This window comes from Myotis nattereri, assembly GCF_964212035.1.
Source record: "Myotis nattereri genome assembly, chromosome: 7".
Classification (NCBI taxonomy): Eukaryota; Metazoa; Chordata; class Mammalia; order Chiroptera; family Vespertilionidae; genus Myotis; species Myotis nattereri.
The window spans coordinates 6727073-6739876 of NC_138082.1; the positions used below are offsets into that span (position 1 = coordinate 6727073).

At 47.7% G+C, this 12804-nt stretch overlaps 1 protein-coding gene across 1 annotated transcript in view; it reads right to left on the reverse strand.

Moving 5' to 3' along the window:
* ANKRD44 (ankyrin repeat domain 44) overlaps positions 1–12804 on the reverse strand; it is a 221194-nt gene that overhangs the window by 138982 nt on the left and 69408 nt on the right. The window lies entirely within an intron of this gene.

Below are 12804 nucleotides of genomic sequence, written 5' to 3' on the forward strand. Positions count from 1 at the left end.
ATGTCTGCGGAGAAGACAGGACTGGAGCAGGGCCTGGGAAGAGATTAGATCAAGGGGGGGAAACTTGCATGTTGGATGACAAGTGAGCCAGGGCCCGGCAGTGACCTCAGACAGGTGACAGCAAGCAGCCCTTGTCCACATCCCTGCACTTCTAAGCAGCCCCTCACCCCCTCCTACCCCACCGCCTCTGCTAAAGATGTAGAGTCCTAAGCTGAGTGGCCACAGAGCATGCATAGGACTGCTGGAAGATGCACTCCTTCGGCCCTGGCTGGTGTGGCCCAGTGGGTAGAGCACTGGACTGCGGCCTGAAGGGTCCCAGGTTTGGTTCCAGTCAAGGGCACATGCCCAGACTGCGGGCTCAGGAGGCAGCCGGTCAATGATTCTCTCTCATCACCGATGTTTCTATCTCTCCCTCTCCCTTCCTCTCTGAATCAATAAAAAATATATTTAAAAAAAAAAAAGAAAGAAAATGGGGAAGCAACGCACACAGGGAGCATCGTCAATAACACCCTAATGACCCTGTAGGGACAGAGGGTGACGAGGCTCATTGTGGGGGTCGCCTTGTACCGTATCTAAATGCCAGATCACTGTGCCGTGTGCCTGAGACTCATAATACTGTATCAACTATACGCTAATTAAAATAAGAATACAATACAAGGCACTGCTTCCAGCCAGGTACGCCTGAAAACACTGCCCAAATCTCTTCCTTCACTACCTTTCCTATGCCCCCCCACCCGACACCCTGCCCCCGCAAAACACACACACACACAGGTATTACCGTCCTCTGTACCCATTAAACAAAAGTCACGTAAACTGTTCCTACACATCTGGAAAATTACATAAACAACATGGAAGGAAGTAATAATGAAGTTTAAATGATTGCAATTTAAAGCAAAACAAAAAACCTGAGTTCTTTTGAGGATCAAAAACCCTGTTTAAAAAGGTTGGTATTGAGCCCCAGCTGGTTCGGCTCAGTGGACAGAGTGCCAGCCGCAGACTGAAGGGTCCCAGGTTCGATTCGGGTCAAGGGTTAAGTTTCGGTCAAGGGCACGTACCTAGGATGTGCAGGAGGCAACCAATCCTATGTGTCTCTCTCACATCGATATTTCTCTCTCTCTGTCTCTCCCCCTCCCTTCCACTCTTTCTAAAATCAATGGAAAATTATCCTCAGGTGATGCTTGACAAAAAACAAAAAGGTTGGTATTGATAAACTAGCTGGTATATGATAAACTAGTGCTGATCTTTCACTCTATGTTGCAATGCTGTATATTCCACTTACCAAGTCCATTTAAGTTTAAAATACATGCAGTATCATGTCTTAAACTTTCTCATACTGGGAAAGGAGATTTGAGAGCTCGGTGTGTGTGCCAGACGTATTTATGCCTTGGTACTGAATATACGTAACTCTGTGAGAAAGCTCTGAAAATGGATCCAGCGTAAGCAAATTAATGTGCCTCTTATCTCAAAGACTTAAGATTTAAAAGTTGCATGTAATTTTTAACTGAAGTGGCGCCTCTGGGAAGTCTGTGATTCTCTCTCTTTTTTCTTTTCTTTTTTTTCCATTGCCCCTCCCAGTCTAAAATTAGCTTTCAACATATTTTTCAAACTTTAGCAAAACAAGATTTACTCAGAGGAAGTGAACTTGGATGCCAAGTTGAAAGACATAATCTTGACAGTCATATTGCAGAAAATAGGAACTTTTAATAAGGAGAGGGAATTACTGAGTTTAAATAAAACCTAATTTGGCGTGACTCAGTGGTTGAGCATTGACCTGTGAACCAGGAGGTCACGGTTTAATTCCCAGTCAAGGGCACACGCCTGTGGTGCGGGCTCCATCCCCAGTGTGGAGTGTGCAGGAGGCAGCCGATCAATGATTCTCTCTCATCACTGATGTTTCTCTCTCTCCCTCTCCCTTCCTCTCTGAAATAATATATATATATATATAAATTTTTTAAAACCTAATTTGCTGGGTGTTCCTATTTAGCAGTAAGAAATAAAAAGAAAAAACAAAGTCATGAACTCATTGCACCAGCCCAACCACAGAGGCAACGAAGGCCTGAGAGTGGGTGTCAGGGAGGCAGCTGGGCCGGAAGCCTCCTGTGGCCCAGTGACCATAACTGGGAGGACTCACCCCCTTCCCCTCAGCAGCTCCCCATGGATCAGCTCTAAACAGGACGGAGACCCCATTCATATATTTGCAAGTTAGATCCAGATGTGAGAATCTACACTACACACCTAACATCAAAACCCTTAGCAACCGTCACCCACCAACACCCAGCATTCCAGTGTCTAAAATGCACCATGTGATCACGGCTCCTTTGAGATCACGGTCCCATCGTCCCAGCTCAGGGGACCTTTGGCCACCCTCCCCTCTCTCAGGGACAGAGCCGGCTTGTCAGGGCATGTCAGAGCCTGTCCCTCCTTTCGGGCCCTCCAAGGACACTTGGCATGTATGACTGCATTTCCCCTCTTGAATCGGGACCAGTCAACAATGTCAAAGCAAGGCCATGAGGGAAGTGGAAGGACTCATCTGGGAGCCAGGAGATCTGAGTTGGCTTGAGCCTGGGGAGTAGGTGTTATATAACCAGGGCATGTCACAGCGCCAGCAGAAGCCTGCTTCCTCACCAGAAAGAAGGGTTCAAAGCAACCAGCTCCCCAAGAACAAGAAGGGGAAGACCAATGCCCTAGCTGGTTTGGCTCAGTGGATAGAGCAATGGCCTATGGACTGAAGAAGGGGAAGACCGGAGTCTGAGGGGAAAACCCACCGAGGGGTCCAGGCCATCATGAGCTCAGGCTGAGAACGCAGGGCCTCCCACACAGCTAGGAAGCAACAGGGCCCATCTGCTCAGAACCGGTCAGAGTATCCGTATAGTGAATATGGCTTTTTTTTTTTTTTCCAAAGATCTACATGGCTGCAGAGGAAACTTGGCTAACAACTCACAGCTGGGTTGTAAATCAGAATCACTGAGAAATCGGGTTCCCCTCCAATGAGCCTAGTACAGTAAGTCAGAGATGGGAATCCTAACAGAAGTGCCCGAGAAGGCTTTCCATGCAACTAGAATGCCTTCCTCAACCATGTAGTGTCCACCTGACCCTTCATATGGACACCTTAGAAAGAGTATACCTCTGACCCCCGTCATCCCACTTCAAGGAAGCTATCCCACAGAAATATCTAGACATTCAGACAAGTTTTGCATAGAGATGCTCATAAGAAAAATATTCATGATAGCAAACATCAGAGAGAAACTAATGCCAAAGTTAGGGAAACTATTAAATGTTATAATACATAAATCCCCCAAAAGACATACACATGGCCAACAGGCACATGAAAAGATGCTCAACATGATTAGACATTAGAAAAATACAAATCCAAGCCACAGTGAGATACCAGACACACGAGGACAGCTAAACCAAACCAAAGCAAACAACATGGAATGTGGAGAAATTGGAATGTTGCTCACGGGAGTATAAAACGATAGAGCCATTATAAAGAAACGGGTCATATGGCGGTTCCACAGTAACTCAACCGCAGAATTACCACGTCACCCAGAAATCCCACTCCTAGGTATCAACTCGAACAACTGAAAATGGGTGTCCAACGAAAGCTTGGACACAAATGCTCACAGCAGCACGATTCCAGTAGCCAAAAGGCAGAAGCAACCCAAACGTCCATCCGCTGATGAAGAGATCGATAATACGTGGCGTTGCCACAAGAAGGACCAGCACAGTGACAGACACTGCCACACAGAGGAACCCCACAGACGTGCGAAGTGAAGGAAGCCACAGCATTTACAAAGAAGCCACGTGTATGATTCCATTCCTATGAGAAGTCCAGACAGGAAGCAGATTAGCGGTGGCCAGGGATTGGGAGGAAAAGGGGGTAGGAAGTGACTGCTTAATGGACATGGGGTTCCTTTCGGGGTGATGAAATGTTCTGGAACTAGACAGTGGTGCTGGCTGCACAACACTGTAAATACACTACCTGCCACTAAACTGTACACTTGAAAATGGTTAAAACGGTAAATTTGATGTTAATGTATATTTTACCACAATAAAAAAGTTACAATGGAAAAAATACCCAGAATAATTTCTAAAATTGATCTTTCAAAGGAGTTTAATGAGATGTGGAAATGTAGAAAAAGCAGCCTATTGTTGAATCTCAGAGGGAAGGCAGGGGTGGGTGGGAAGAGATCAACCAAAGAACTTGTATGCATATGTGCATAACCCATGGACAGACAATTGTGTGGTGAAGGCCTGGAGTGAGGGGTGGGAGTGGACTAGAAGGGGTCAATGGTGGGATAAAGGGACATATGTAACACTTTCAATAATAAAGATTTTTCTTTAAATAAAGAAAAAGCAGTCTATGAAGCTACTTACAGTGTGACCCATGTCTCAGCCTATATAATAAAAGCGTAATATGCAAATTGTCCCCTCGACTGGGAGTTTGACCGCATGCTATGACATGCGCTGACCACCAGGGGGTGGTGTGGAACATGGCAGGCATTGGCGACACGACGCTGGCAGCGGGCAGCAGTGGAGGCGCTGCTGGCCAGTGGGCCCCGACGAAAGTAGGACCGTGGCGATATGGTGGAGCAGGTTAGTGGCGGCGCCAGGCCCAGGCAGGGGTGAGTGGGCCCCAATCGCCCCACAGACAGCGACCAGCAGTGGCAGTGGAGGGGGGCCCAATGACTTGGGCGAAGGGGGCATACAGGAGCCCGGGTGCTGCCCAGGGCCCAGAGGTCAGCTGGGACCTGCCCTTCCACACCAGATGTTCACACTTTGATCGCCTGTCAGACCTAGGGACTGCACCCATGCACAAATTTTGTGCACCGGGCCTCTAGTAATACATATATATGCACAGAAAAACAAGAACTGGGAGGAAATTGATAAAAATGCTAAGCAAGCACCCTAGTCGGTGTGACTCAGTGGTCGAGCACTGACCCATGAACCAGGAGGTCACAGTTCAATGCCTGGTCAGGGCACATGCCCAGGTTGTGGTCTCAACCCCCAGTGGGGGGTGTGCAGGAGGCAGCTGATCAATGATTCTCTCTCATCATTGATATATCTATCTCTCTCTCTCCCTCTTCCTTCCTCTCTGAAATCAATAAAAATACATACTTTTAAAAAAATATATTTTATTGATTTTTTACAGAGAGGAAGGGAGAAGGATAGGAAGTTAGAAACATCGATGGGAGAGAAATATCGATCAGCTGCCTCCTGCATGCCCCCTACTGGGGATGTGCCCGCATCCAAGGTACATGCCCTTGACTGGAATCGAACCTGGGACCCTTGAGTCCGCAGGCTGACGCTCTATCCACTGAGCCAAACCGGTCAGGGCAAAAATACATATTTTTTTAAAAAATGCTAAACAGACTTATTGACAGATACATTTTCTGTTTTGTTTCTCTGTAATGTCCATAGAACATCTCTATAATATTTTTATTGTTCCATATTCTTTTCATAATCATAAAAAATAACTTTTTAAACAATGAGACATTTGATACTTTGAAGCACAGATAGGAAAAGATAAAGAATAATGAAAGATCTGAAAAACACGTGACATAACGACTTCAGTGGTGGGGGCTGGGCACTGCAATGGAGCGGTGGAACCCACAACCTGCCAATGTGTGTAACAATCCGGAGAATGTACGTCTCGCCCAGAGCTGGAATTGTAAACCCAGATCTTTTGAGTTTCCAAGAGACGCCGGAGCCTCAGACTTTTCAGCGAAATGCCATGATTTTTAAACGCTGGCAACTTATTCAATATTTTTCAAGCACCACAGGCCAAACAAAACACACTGCGGGCCGGATGCAGCCCACAGGCGCCGGTTAGCAAACTCTGGCTCGGAGGATCAGGAGTGTTGAGCCTGGAAAAGGAGACCTTTGCAGGAATGCAGGGTGACTGCGAGGTCCTCGGGCAAGTGGGAGACGGTGGAGACTTACCCCCGGCGTCTCGGAGGCAGAACCTGAACTGAAGGCTGGGCACGTCCAGAGGCCGGATCGGGCCAGCAGCTAAGGAGGGTTCTGACGATCAGAGAAGCTGTCCAACAGGAAACAGGGGACTTCAAATGCAGGGAGTTGCCCACCCCTGAGATGTTCCAGAAAAGCTACATTCGGAGGTGTCCGCCCGCCGGCCTGGCTCAGTGGTCAGGCGTCGACCTATGAACCAGGAGGTCAGGGCACGTGCTGGGGTTGCGGACTCAGTCCCCAGTGTGGGGTGTGCAGGAAGTAGCCGATCAATGATTCTCTCTCATCATTGAGGTTTCTCTCTCTCTTTCCCTCTCCCTCTTCTTTCCTCTCTGAAATCAATAAAAATATTTAAAAAATAAAAAAGTGTCCTGGCTGCCTGGCCGAGGCTTTGGAACGCTGCCCTGCGCCTCAGACTCCGATGCCGGATTCTGTTTCAGTGCTAACGGGCGGTGTGAATGACCCAAGGCACAGTGAACACCAGGGGGTCCTGCAGGAGGGCCCTCAGCCCAGCATAGTTATCAGGGAGGGCTTCTGGGAGGAGAGGCCAGTGCTCCTCAGAACCACATTCCCAATATTCGTAGGTGAGACTGTAAGTCAGACCTGCTCTAGGCGCATTTCATTCGTGGAAGCACGATGAATTTACCCACATTTTAATTCATCATTCCTCAAGCAGAGAGGATGGGTTTTTAAAATGGGGATGGGATCCTAGATTAATAAATAAAGGCAGAGTGGGTACCACAGCAACACGATCAGAGACAGCTCTTGGCTTGGCTTTGTGCTGCTCGAGTGATCTGTGAATGCAACTCATCGCTTCGCCCACGGTTCTCGAGCACCGGGCCCTTCAGAGATGGAAAGGCAAAATGTTCTGGGCAGTTTCTCGAACTTCCTAACAACTCTCGATTTTTCCTGTTAATAGACATCCAGAACAGGATAAATATGAAATCTACAGGAAACCAAAGAAAAGTGTTAGTTGGCACCACGCTTCAGCCCTGCTAAGTCATTCCCCAGAGCAAGCCTCGCTGGAGAACACCTCTGACTTTCCAACTGCTCTCAAGTGGGAGACACCATGGAACAACCAGTGGCTGGAGGAAGGCTAGACAGGTACGTAGTCATGAGCTGCCCTTCCCTTCCTGCGCCTCCAGCAGACATCACTAATCAAGCACGATACTCCTGATCTCACACAGACACAACCTCAGAATCTTCTCCAACACCCGGGTTCTTGGGGCAAGGATTTCCAGTCAACACGTGAGCCTGTTTGCCATCTACTTGAAGAGAAACCTGGATGACCCACCAGTTAGATACAAAGATTAAAAAGCTGACCTGTTTTTCAGTGTATTTTCCTCTAAGAACTGGGATCGTTTATGGAAATCGCCATGAAAATCTAGAAAGGGTTAAGCGCGAAAGCAATTGCTTCTGACTCCCGTGGGGTGAGCAGATAAGCCCACAGCACACAGCACACGGCTGCCAATGGATCGGAGCAAAGCAGAGCTCAAGGGCTCAGTCGAAGGGAGTGAACACAGGACTGCAGAGAAGGCGAGGGCCGGGGAGACACCTCTCAGACACTGTGGGGCCCCCTCCTACCATCTAAGAGACTTCTCCTAGAGACACAAATTCCCCTGAGTTCAAGTTTCCCCTTTAGGCCAACATCACCTCTGAGCAAGTTACATCTTATGGAGAATTTCTTCTGATAGGTGCCGTGTTTGCTTTCTCGGCTCCTAAAGAAAGATCAGGAGCAAGGGGGGAGGTAGGTGGTCTCAACAGAGATGAGGAACGAAATCATGTGATTTCGAACCTTCTCAGAAGGGCCACCCTGGACCCAACACTGGGCTTGGGTCACACAGTACAGCAGCCACGAGGAGCCTACACTGAGTGGCTACTACCTGCCAACCACTTTCCATACGTCACCTTGCTCCCTCCTCACAACTAACAGAGTTATTATTAGCGCCATCCTTTTATAGATGAAGAAAATGAGGCTCAGAAATGTCAATAACCCGACCACAGCTATAACGCGAGCGAGGGACTAAGTGAGGTCCCGATGAAGATCTGAGGGCTCCCAAGCCTGTGGCCTCCCCGCCCCATGAGCCGCTCCTCGGGGAAGGCATCAAAGCACACCTGGCACCCGCAGACGTGTCCCTGAGGGCTGACACCTATCGTCATCCATCCCTCCTTCCGGAGACGGGGCAGGAGGTGCGTTCTCCTCTTGCAGGGGAGGCCTTCGGGAGAAGGACCCCCACACCTGTTGGACAGCCTGTCTTGGAGAGATTAGGGGCCGGAGCCTGGGACTAGGAAGGCATCAGCTTCCTGCGGCTCTGATGTCCTTCCTCCCTCATGGAGAGCAGAGGAGGCCAGAGATGAGGTCAGGAACAGACGCTGAGCACAGCCTGCCCCGTGCAGTGGACAGTGACAGGCTGGAGGGACAAACGCCTCCTGCAGCCTTTGACGGAGCCTTTGATGGAGCAGAAAGCGTCCAGGGCAGACCCGGCTCCGGTCAGTGTGGGAGCCAGCGAGCCCCGGCCTGCTCCTCTGCTGGGGTTCACCTGGGACCACAGACAGCCGCTCGTGCTACGTGGACTCCGCTGTGCAGCTATGTGCCAGGAGAGAGCGGCAGGAACGTGTCATTTTGAAACTATCCTATATGTTTCCTTCCCTACATTCAATGGGCATAGATTTATTGAGGGCCTACTATGTGCTAGGAGTTAGGGACACAGGGATGACCATAGTAGACCCCATTCCTGATTTTCTGCAACGGATGATCTGGTAGAGCCCTGAGGATTCGCCTTTGCCTAGGCAACAGTGGACTGCCTGGATGATCATTAAATCTATAGGAAAACAAATATTTGGCGCAGGAAATGCTTATTCCTACCCCCTCTCTAGGCACATGCCTCCCCCTCTGATGCATAAAGCCAGGCTGCCTCCTCCCTCCACGCACTCCTCAGTCTACTATTCACCCTCAATATTCTGAGGGGCCGCGGGGGCCACCCTTCAAGCAGGTCTGAGGAAACCCAGGAGCAATGCCGGCGGAAGGGGTGACACGCAGGGTGGAGCACCTTCAGTGTGAGAGACGGCACAAGGCATACCTGAGGGAGGGGAGCGGGGAGCAGGGAGGTCAGGCCACCAGCATGCATTGCGTGCTTCCCACATATCTCAAATAATTCAACCAAGGAGCCAGGATTCCTCGAGCCTTATTTAATCTCTTCCTCCAAAGCCCTTGCTACAGAAGGCAAGAGTGAATGCATTCCCCTTGGGTGTCTGCCTCAAAACTAATTTTTTAACTTAAAATTCATGTAAATCTGAGTTGCTATTATGTGCCAAATCTTACGTCTATGCCTTGAGATACCCATGCTTGTTTCAATGTAAAAGCAATGTTTTCCATCGACTGACAAAAAATATTAACTGGGAAGATGCATCATGTTAATCCTGTGAATTATGCCGGCCCTGGCATACCTGAGCTGTGCCATCTTATAGAGCACGAGAATCTAGGACCACATCAAGGTCAGACAGTCCCACTGCCCCCCCCCCACCCCCCGTGAGGTTCTCTTTCTTTTACCAAGTTTGGAGGCCCCAGGTGTTCATTAAGAAAGACAGCAAGTTATCAAGCATTCCTCAGATAAGAGATCAGGGCAGAGGACACAACACAAGAAAGCCCCGTGAAAGGTCAACAGGTCAAGACCAAAAGAGCTAAAGGAACATATGCAACTGGGGACCAATCACTGTGCCCTCTTCACCAGGTGTGTGACCAACATTGGAGACGAAGGGTTAGTCATCAAAAGTAAACTCTCATGTGCAGGAAGTTACTTCCTTGACTCTCTCTCTGTCACATGTGCACACACCCTACCACTACTCTATGCAGATCCTGAGAACGAGGAACTGGAGTGAGCAGATGCTGGTACCGTGGATTCAGATGAAGCCAGAGATCAGCAGCACAAGAGCCAAGATCCGAGACCAGGACGATAGTGATCTGGTGAGAGCGTGCTGACATCAGCTAGGAAGTCGACTGACCTCTGAGGCTGGTTTGTATCAGCCAGTGGCTGTGTGAGCTGGAGAGTTCTCATCAAACTGTCCCAAATCAAGAACCAAAAAAAAATAGCATTTCCTGCACCAAATATTTGGTTTCCTATAGATTTAATGACCATCTAGTCTTTCCATCATTGCCCAACCAAAGGCAAATTCTCAGGGACCTACCAGACCATTCGTTACAGAAAGACAGAAATTGGGTCTACTGTGGTCACTACTATGTCCCTAACTCCTAGCACATAGTAGGCCCTTAATAAATCAATGCCTGCCCTGGCCAGTTTTGCTCAGTGGATAGAGTGTCAGCCTTCGGACTGAAGGGTCCCCAGTTCGATTCCAGTCAAGGGCACATGCCCGGGTTTCCAGCTGATCCTCAGTTGGGGGAGGGGGGTGGGCGTGCAGGAAGCAGCCAATCAATGATTCTCTCTCATCATTGATGTTTCTATCTCTCTCACTCTCTCTCTCCCTTCCTCTCTGAAATCAATAAAAATATATTTTTAAAATAAAATAAGTCAATGCCCACTGAGTGTCGGGTGAAAAGAACATTATAGTATTATTAAAGGATAGTTTCAAAATGACACATTCATTTGTCCTGCCTCTCTTCTCTGCTTTTATGGTGTGTGTTAACCAATGAGGTCACTGCCAGGTCTCGCAGAAGGACGTCCACACGGTAAAAATCCCGCATCACAGCACTGCTGTGGTGTCACGTCACATGCTTTCACTCAAAAGATTTCAGTGACACCCCGGGAGGGGAGGGGAGGGAGGCCGGGACACCCACGCGCTCATGCGTGCACCCAGCTGTCCCTTTCAATGACCTCAGCCCCAGGGTGAGAGAGAGAGGACACGTGATTCCATGCTCCCTCAGCCAGTCTCATTCCAGCAAGCTTTCCCCAGTGGGAGCATGTCCCAGGGCAGAGAGGGATGCTGGTGTTTGAAGAAACAGATTTTACATACAAGTTGGACCTTAAATGCAAGCCAACTGCTTATCTGATGCTCAGAGAAACAGCAACCCGATCCAACTCTGCGAGCAAGACAGGCTGAGTAGGCCTCCGGGTGGAGCCTTCCAGGGGGATTCTCGGGGCGATTTTGAGTCTCTATGACTTCGGCCTCCCACACAGACTTAAAAAGAGCCAATCAGTGAGCCGCATCCCTGGAACCCAGGCTGGTACGTCACCCCAAACAAGACCAGGTTGAATGGGGAGTGCCTGCCGAAGGAGAGCTTGCACATCTGCTTACACAGCTGGCCTGTAGCCGAGTGTCTGTAACACAGACAGGAAGATCTGGGGCATGCAGGAGGGTTCACTCTATCCTTCCAACCAGCTTCCTGGGTTTTCTAAGATGCCCCAAAATGAGGTCTCCATGGTGACTGCCCACAGAAAGCCTGCTGGAATTCTTCTGCATGTCTTCTCATTGACTTCAGCACGCGTTATTTCAAGACCTCTATCAAATATATCAACACATTTAACTTTAGCTCAAGTAACTCCAGCTCATTAAACGGTATAAATAACAGCTCGTTAGCAGAGCACTGGTAAATATTTCCCTATCCCAACTAAGCCAGGCTTACTATACACTCGAGCACTGTAGCCTGATCCTGCCACAATCACCAGGCTTCTATGCTAAGCCTAAGTAAGAGACTGCTACTGAGCAAATAATGGACTTGGGCCTGTACGTTGCTAAGCTCTTGGCAACGGGTTCATACAATCTTTAAATAGCCAATTTAAACCAACTGCAAGTTTTCATAAACAAGACCATTCTAACACTTTTAATGATCTGGTTTATTAGGCTTTTTGCATAAACAAGCTTAGAACTCTTCGTTCCTTGTTAGAAAGATTCATATCTTAACCACAGTCACTTTAGGAGATTAAATATGAGTATCTCTGGGAGTATAGAATCCTTTCTAAAGTATATTTTAAAGTATGGATATTAGGGTCACTTTAAGGCAATCAAGCCACTTTAGGGGCAAAGAATCAAGGGATTAGATGGAGTTTGCAGTTGAAAGATGCATTCAAATAAGTTACACATATCTCCACATTCTTTATCCCCATAATTCCTGTGGGAAATTACCCTAAGGAAGCAATGAGGGATGAGCACAAAGATTTATGTCCAGATGTTTATTGGGGTGTTGTTTATTAGAGAAAATCATGGCAAGCTTCTTAACTATCCAATCTTAGGGATATAATGAAATAAAACATAGACTATCCAAATGGTTGAATATTATGCAGCTACGAAAATGACATTTCAAAGTATTTTTAAAGACTTAGAGAAATATTTGCTATATAATATTGAGTGGGGGAAAAAGTAACACATGTAACACACACACACACACACACACACACACACACAACAGCCCAGCCAGTAGTTGAGTGTTGACCTATGAACCAGGAGGTCATGGTTTGTTTCCTAGTCAGGGCACATGCCTGGGTAGTGAGCCCTTGTAGGGGGCATGCAGGAGGCAGCTGATGGATGATTCTCTCTCATCATTGATGTTTCTATCTTCCCTGCTCCCTTCCTCTCTGAAATCAATAAACATGTTGCATTAAATAACATATAGAACAGATAGCAAGTCTATATTTAAGTATACATACACATGCATAAATAAGTAAGCATAAAGAGAAGAGGAAGAGGAAAAATACCAACACATCAACAGCATTTATCTCTTGTGATTATATTACATATGAGTTATTTTCTCCTTTTTTTTCCCTTCTGCTCATGTTTATATTCCAAATTTTGCAGTTAATATTCATCGCTAATGTAGTTGGGAGAGAAAAGAAACATGATAAAAACTAAATTAAAAAGCAGGTGTGTAAATGAAATTGCGCTTAA